Raw genomic sequence first — 6,555 nt, forward strand, 5'->3', positions numbered from 1 at the left:
GTAAAAGAATATCCTACTAGAATTAAACTGCTTCCTTCTACCTCGTCTACAGTATATAGGGTGCACATGTTTCCAGGGTTATAAATGCTAGGAAAGTTAAAGTAAATTTAATCCACAGCAAGATGTTCGAAGGTTGAAGACCAACTACCAAAAGATCCTCAGTGTAGTCTGGGTTAATTTACATGGTGAGTGGAAGGGAATGGAGAAGGGGGAGCATTGAGAATGGAACTAGTGGTGGTGGTAATGAGTGGGGCAGGGCAGCTCTAAGCAGGACAACTGAAAGAGAATAAAAAATATTCCTTTAACATTAATTTAATCAAACTAAAGGAAATATACATTTTAAAACAGGTTCACTCAGATTAGTAAAACTCAAAGGACTGTATTAAATCCTATAGTTATTCATCTAAAAAACTCTCTAAATTTAACTGGTCATCACAGTCAATTTCTCTTCACAGAAAAGATGCAGGTAGTAGGGTGAGGGTTGATTGGTTGTAAATCAGGAGGACAGGCTGCCACATTAACAGGGCAAATGAGTTTTGCAGGTGTTGAGGGGCTCATTTTATTTGCCTATAAACAGTCTCAAGTGCTGTGAGCTACAGGTCAACAAGGCACATGATGAAGCTTGTCAGCTGAGATGGGAGAAGCTGGTTGATCCTGCAAGGGGAGCTGACAGCTCAAGCACACTGCCCATCCCTGTCACCTAGGGAAGAGGTACTCAGCTCTCTGGACTTTTGCGCAAATCCTCACTCTGGGCAGTGCCCCTCTGGGGTAAGATACAGGAAATTACACGTTATATAAATCGGGAAAACAATGTCTTGGCCCTCTAGGTTCACTATCTCTAGCTTTTGATCTTTTCTTAGAGAAAGCATCTGGTATTCTGTGTCCTTCCTGAAAACAGCTCTTCCAGCCTCATCCAAAGAGGACAGACGTAGACGGAATGCAACCTTTCTCTGCCAGAGTAAACTGACCCCGAGGCCACAGGACTTGTTCAGAGCACTGCGCTGGAAAATGATGCGCCTGTTGACAAAGTATACCCACCCCCAGCTGCACTGCTCATCCCTGCGGAGCTGGCCACCTCAACGCATGCTATTCCCCTTGAGATTGGACACACAGGCTTCCACAGGCCCAAGCTCCCTGGTCTGCTCAGCTCGGAGCAGGGCAAGCCACTGTTCTTTGTACACCGGGGTCAGCCACGTGGCAGGGATCAGTGCATCTTGGTCAATGATACATGCTGATGGCAGGTCGCAGATGATGTAGGTGAGCCGTAGTTGCCGAATCACAGGCACAAAGACTCTGCCCTGCTCGGTCTCCAGAAAAGAGGTGCCCTCCAACTCCCTCCTGTGCCTGGTGAACCATGCATCAGTGTCAGGCAATAAGGCTTTTGCGGGGCCCCCTCCAGGCTGGCTGCAGCTGCAGGAACATCCACTTTTTCAGCGTGGTGTACACGTCCATCTCCACCTTGATCACCAAGAGCTCTGAAGAGGAGATGAGCTCTTTCATGAGCTTCTGGCTGACCTCTCGTAATAGCTCTTCATTACACTGTGTCATCAGATTGTCCAAGAGCCACTGGAGGCACGTGATCCTGACGCTTTGGAGCCCGTAGGTCTCAGCAGAATAGAAATAGCCGCATACGTTTTGGGCACCACCTGTCTCCTTCATCACCTCCCTGTACTGTTGGATTAGCTCGTCAAGCTGCAGCATGCTGGTGGTGGCCAGGATGGAAATGACTCAGCTAGGCGGGATGAGCACAGCATCTCCATACAGCGAGCCAAAAGCCTCGTGCAGGGCCTCAGGGTCGATGTTTTCATAAGGCATCAGCAGCTCAACTGTATTCATAGTTGTCTCCCGCCAAGCACCAGTGAACATGCTAGCGAAGTAGCCTGACTGACACAAGCAGACTCTGTACAAGTTCCACTCCTCCCCCAAAGCGCGGATCTGCACGTCGCTGTCCTCCCCCTCAAGAAGAGAGCCTCATAAACCGACCCAGACCTATCCTTGGCGAGCTTCCGGCTGGGGGCTTTCACCAATGGCTCTTCTGAGCTTTTCTTCCGCTTGCGGCCACCGTGATTGGTGGTGGGTCCTGCTTCTTCCCCCTCCTCCTCCCTCTCCTCTACAACTGCTGCTGCTACCACCACCTCCTCCCCTACAGCTCCAGGCTCCTCTGGGTCAGGCTCCCTGCTGCGCCACAGCATCCGGCTGCTCAGTGCGCCCATGGCCCTTACCTCAAAGGTGCCAGACAAACTTATTCAATAGGGCGCGTCTGCCTCAGGATCTGGTTCAGCCCAGAGTGCTGCTGGGAATAGCCTACGCCTGCCCGACGTCACCAAGGGTGTTGCGGCACGCCCTATCCCACCCTGCGGACAAGGGTACGACCTATCAGGGAGGGGGTAACGACACTGCACATCTTTCCCAAGGCGGGAGTTTACTCTGAAGCTCCTTTCACAGGCTGATGGAAGCACAGGCTTTTATAGTGAATGTCTCTGGTTACAGTCAAGCACGCAATACGCCCTTCCCCCTCTAAAATATTTTGGCTTCATTCATCTCTACAGAAGTATATCTTCGTCCCAACTTTGTCTTCTAGGCACCTTCTTTTCCTTCACTTTTAAGACTGCCTTATCATTTGATGCTGCAAGGCCATTTTCTGTGACAGAAGTCTATCTTACCTCATTCTTTGCTTTACTTTTAAACTATTTGTTTCAGTGTTTTCAGTTATAGAGATGATTTCAACTGTGTGTTTGTGTGTCCAAATCATCTACTTTGGGGCTCATGCCTTCTTTCGCCCCAAATACCCTACTCTTTAGCTTTGGGGAATATTTTAAGTTGCCAGAATACACTTTAGCTTTGTTTACGTTTTTGCATTTGTTTTCGTTTTTCTCCACTGCTTTGTACCTATCGCACTGTCTACCTGTTGAAACTTTCCCCATTATGTCCCTTGTCGAACTTCTACCCATTCCCTAAGATCTGAAATCTGGCTGTAAGACTGCCTTTCTTCACACCACTAATGCAATATGTCCTTCTTGAACTGTACTCCCACTAGGTCTTGATCAAACCATTCTCCACATATGGCTGCATTTATTTCTTTATATACCTTCCCATTCCACGCTGACCACTAGATTTTTTTTATTAATTAACGGAAGAAAAGAAAAAAAGAAATTAACCCAACATTTAGAAATCATACCATTCTACATATGCAATCAGTAATTCTTAACATCATCACATAGATGCATGATCATCATTTCTTAGTACATTTGCATCGGTTTAGAAGAACTAGCAACACAACAGAAAAAGATATAGAATGTTAATATAGACAAAAAAAAAAAGTAATAACAATAGTTAAAAAAAAACCCTATAGCTCAGATGCAGCTTCATTCAGTGTTTTAACATGATTACTTTACAATTAAGTATTATTGTGCTGTCCATTTTTGAGTTTTTGTATCTAGTCCTGTTGCACAGTCTGTATCCCTTCAGCTCCAATTGCCCATTATCTTACCCTGTTTCTAACTCCTGCTGGACTCTGTTACCAATGACATATTCCAAGTTTATTCTCGAATGTCAGTTCACATCAATGGGACCATACAGTATTTGTCCTTTAGTTTTTGGCTAGACTCACTCAGCATAATGTTCTCTAGGTCCATCCATGTTATTACATGCTTCATAAGTTTATCCTGTCTTAAAGCTGCATAATATTCCATCGTATGTATATACCACAGTTTGTTTAGCCACTCCTCTGTTGATGGAGATTTTGGCTGTTTCCATCTCTTTGCAATTGTAAATAACGCTGCTATAAACATTGGTGTGCAAATGTCCGTTTGTGTCTTTGCCCTTAAGTCCTTTGAGTAGATTCCCAGCAATGGTATTGCTGGGTCGTATGGCAATTCTATATTCAGCTTTTTGAGGAACCGCCAAACTGCCTTCCACAGTGGTTGCACCATTTGACATTCCCACCAACAGTGGATAAGTGTGCCTCTTTCTCCGCATCCTCTCCAGCACTTGTCATTTTCTGTTTTGTTGATAATGGCCATTCTGGTGGGTGTGAGATGATATCTCATTGTGGTTTTGATTTGCATTTCTCTAATGGCCAGGGACATTGAGCATCTCTTCATGTGCCTTTTGGCCATTTGTATTTCCTCTTCTGGTAGGTGTCTGTTCAACTCTTTTTCCCATTTTGTAATTGGGTTGGCTGTCTTTTTGTTGTTGAGTTCAACAATCTCTTTATAAATTCTGGATACTAGACCTTTATCTGATATGTCATTTCCAAATATTGTCTCCCACTGTGTAGGCTGTCTTTCTACTTTCTTGATGAAGTTCTTTGATGCACAAAAGTGTTTAATTTTGAGGAGTTCCCATTTATTTATTTCCTTCTTCAGTGCTCTTGCTTTAGGTTTAAGGTCCATAAAACCACCTCCAATTGTAAGTTTCATAAGATATCTCCCAACATTTTCCTTTAACTGTTTTATGGTCTTAGACCTAATGTTTAGATCTTTGATCCATTTTGAGTTAACTTCTGTATAGGGTGTGAGATATGGGTCTTCTTTCATTCTTTTGCATATGGATATCCAGTTCTCTAGGCACCATTTATTGAAGAGACTGTTCTGTCCCAGGTGACTTGGCTTGACTGCCTTATCAAAGATCAAATGTCCATAGATGAGAGGGTCTATATCTGAGCACTCTATTCGATTCCCTTGGTCGATATATCTATCTTTATGCCAATACCATGCTGTTTTGACCACTGTGGCTTCATAAAATGCCTTAAAGTCAGGCAGCGCGAGATCTCCAGCTTTGTTTTTTTTCCTCAAGATGTTTTTAGCAATTCGGAGCACCCTGCCCTTCCAGATAAATTTGCTTATTGGTTTTTCTACTTCTGAAAAATAAGTTGTTGGGATTTTGATTGGTATTGCATTGAATCTGTAAATCAATTTAGGTAGGCTTGACATCTTAACTATATTTAGTCTTCCAATCCATGAACACGGTATGCCCTTCCATCTATTTAGGTCTTGTGTGATTTCTTTTAACAGTTTTTTGTAGTTTTCTTTATATAGGTTTTTTGTCTCTTTAGTTAAATTTATTCCTAGGTATTTTATTCTTTTAGTTGCAATTGTAAATGGGATTCGTTTCTTGATTACCCCCTCAGCTTGTTCATTACTAGTGTATAGAAATGCTACAGATTTTTGAATGTTGATCTTGTAACCTGCTACTTTGCTGTACTCATTTATTAGCTGTAGTAGTTTTGTTGTGGATTTTTCCGGGTTTTCGACGTATAGTATCATATCATCTGCAAACAGTGATAGTTTTACTTCTTCCTTTCCAATTTTGATGCCTTGTATTTCTTTTTCTTGTCTCATTGCTCTGGCTAGAACCTCCAACACAATGTTGAATAATAGTGGTGATAGTGGACATCCTTGTCTTGTTCCTGATCTTAGAGGGAAAGTTTTCAATTTTTCCCCATTGAGGATGATATTAGCTGTGGGTTTTTCATATATTCCCTCTATCATTTTAAGGAAGTTCCCTTGTATTCCTATCTTTTGAAGTGTTTTTAACAGGAAAGAATGTTGAATCTTGTCAAATGCCTTTTCTGCATCAATTGAGATGATCATGTGATTTTTCTGCTTTGATTTGTTGATATGGTGTATTACATTAATTGATTTTCTTATGTTGAACCATCCTTGCATACCTGGGATGAATCCTACTTGGTCATGATGTATAATTCTTTTAATGTGTTGTTGGATACGATTTGCTAGAATTTTATTGAGGATTTTTGCATCTATATTCATTAGAGAGATTGGTCTGTATTTTTCTTTTTTTGTAATATCTTTGCTTGGTTTTGGTATGAGGGTGATGTTGGCTTCATAGAATGAATTAGGTAGTTTTCCCTCCACTTCGATTTTTTTGAAGAGTTTGAGGAGAGTTGGTACTAATTCTTTCTGGAATGTTTGATAGAATTCACATGTGAAGCCGTCTGGTCCTGGACTTTTCTTTTTAGGAAGCTTTTGAATGAGTAATTCAGTTTCTTTACTTGTGATTGGTTTGTTGAGGTCATCTATTTCTTCTTGAGTCAAAGTTGGTTGTTCATGTCTTTCCAGGAACCCGTCCATTTCATCTAAATTGTTGTATTTATTAGCGTAAAGTTGTTCATAGTATCCTGTTATTACCTCCTTTATTTCTGTGAGGTCAGTAGTTATGTCTCCTCTTCCATTTCTGATCTTATTTATTTGCATCCTCTCTCTTCTTTTTGTCAATCTTGATAAGGGCCCATCAATCTTATTGATTTTCTCATAGAACCAACTTCTGGCCTTATTGATTTTCTCTATTGTTTTCATGTTTTCAATTTCATTTATTTGTGCTCTGATCTTTGTTATTTCTTTCCTTTTGCTTGCTTTGGGATTAGTTTGCTGTTCTTTCTCCAGTTCTTCCAAGTGGACAATTAATTCCTGCATTTTTGCCTTTTCTTCTTTTCTGATATAGGCATTTAGGGCAATAAATTTCCCTCTTAGCACTGCCTTTGCTGCGTCCCATAGGTTTTGATATATTGTGTTTTCATTTTCATTCGCCTCGAGG

At 41.7% G+C, this 6,555-nt stretch overlaps 1 pseudogene; it reads right to left on the reverse strand.

Moving 5' to 3' along the window:
- Positions 1-743: 743 nt before the first annotated feature.
- On the reverse strand, positions 744-2,213 carry LOC143672007 (germ cell-less protein-like 1; annotated as a pseudogene).
- Between the last annotated feature and the right edge of the window lie 4,342 nt (positions 2,214-6,555).

The sequence above is a fragment of the Tamandua tetradactyla genome, chromosome X (genome assembly GCF_023851605.1).
Source record: "Tamandua tetradactyla isolate mTamTet1 chromosome X, mTamTet1.pri, whole genome shotgun sequence".
Lineage (NCBI taxonomy): Eukaryota > Metazoa > Chordata > Mammalia > Pilosa > Myrmecophagidae > Tamandua > Tamandua tetradactyla.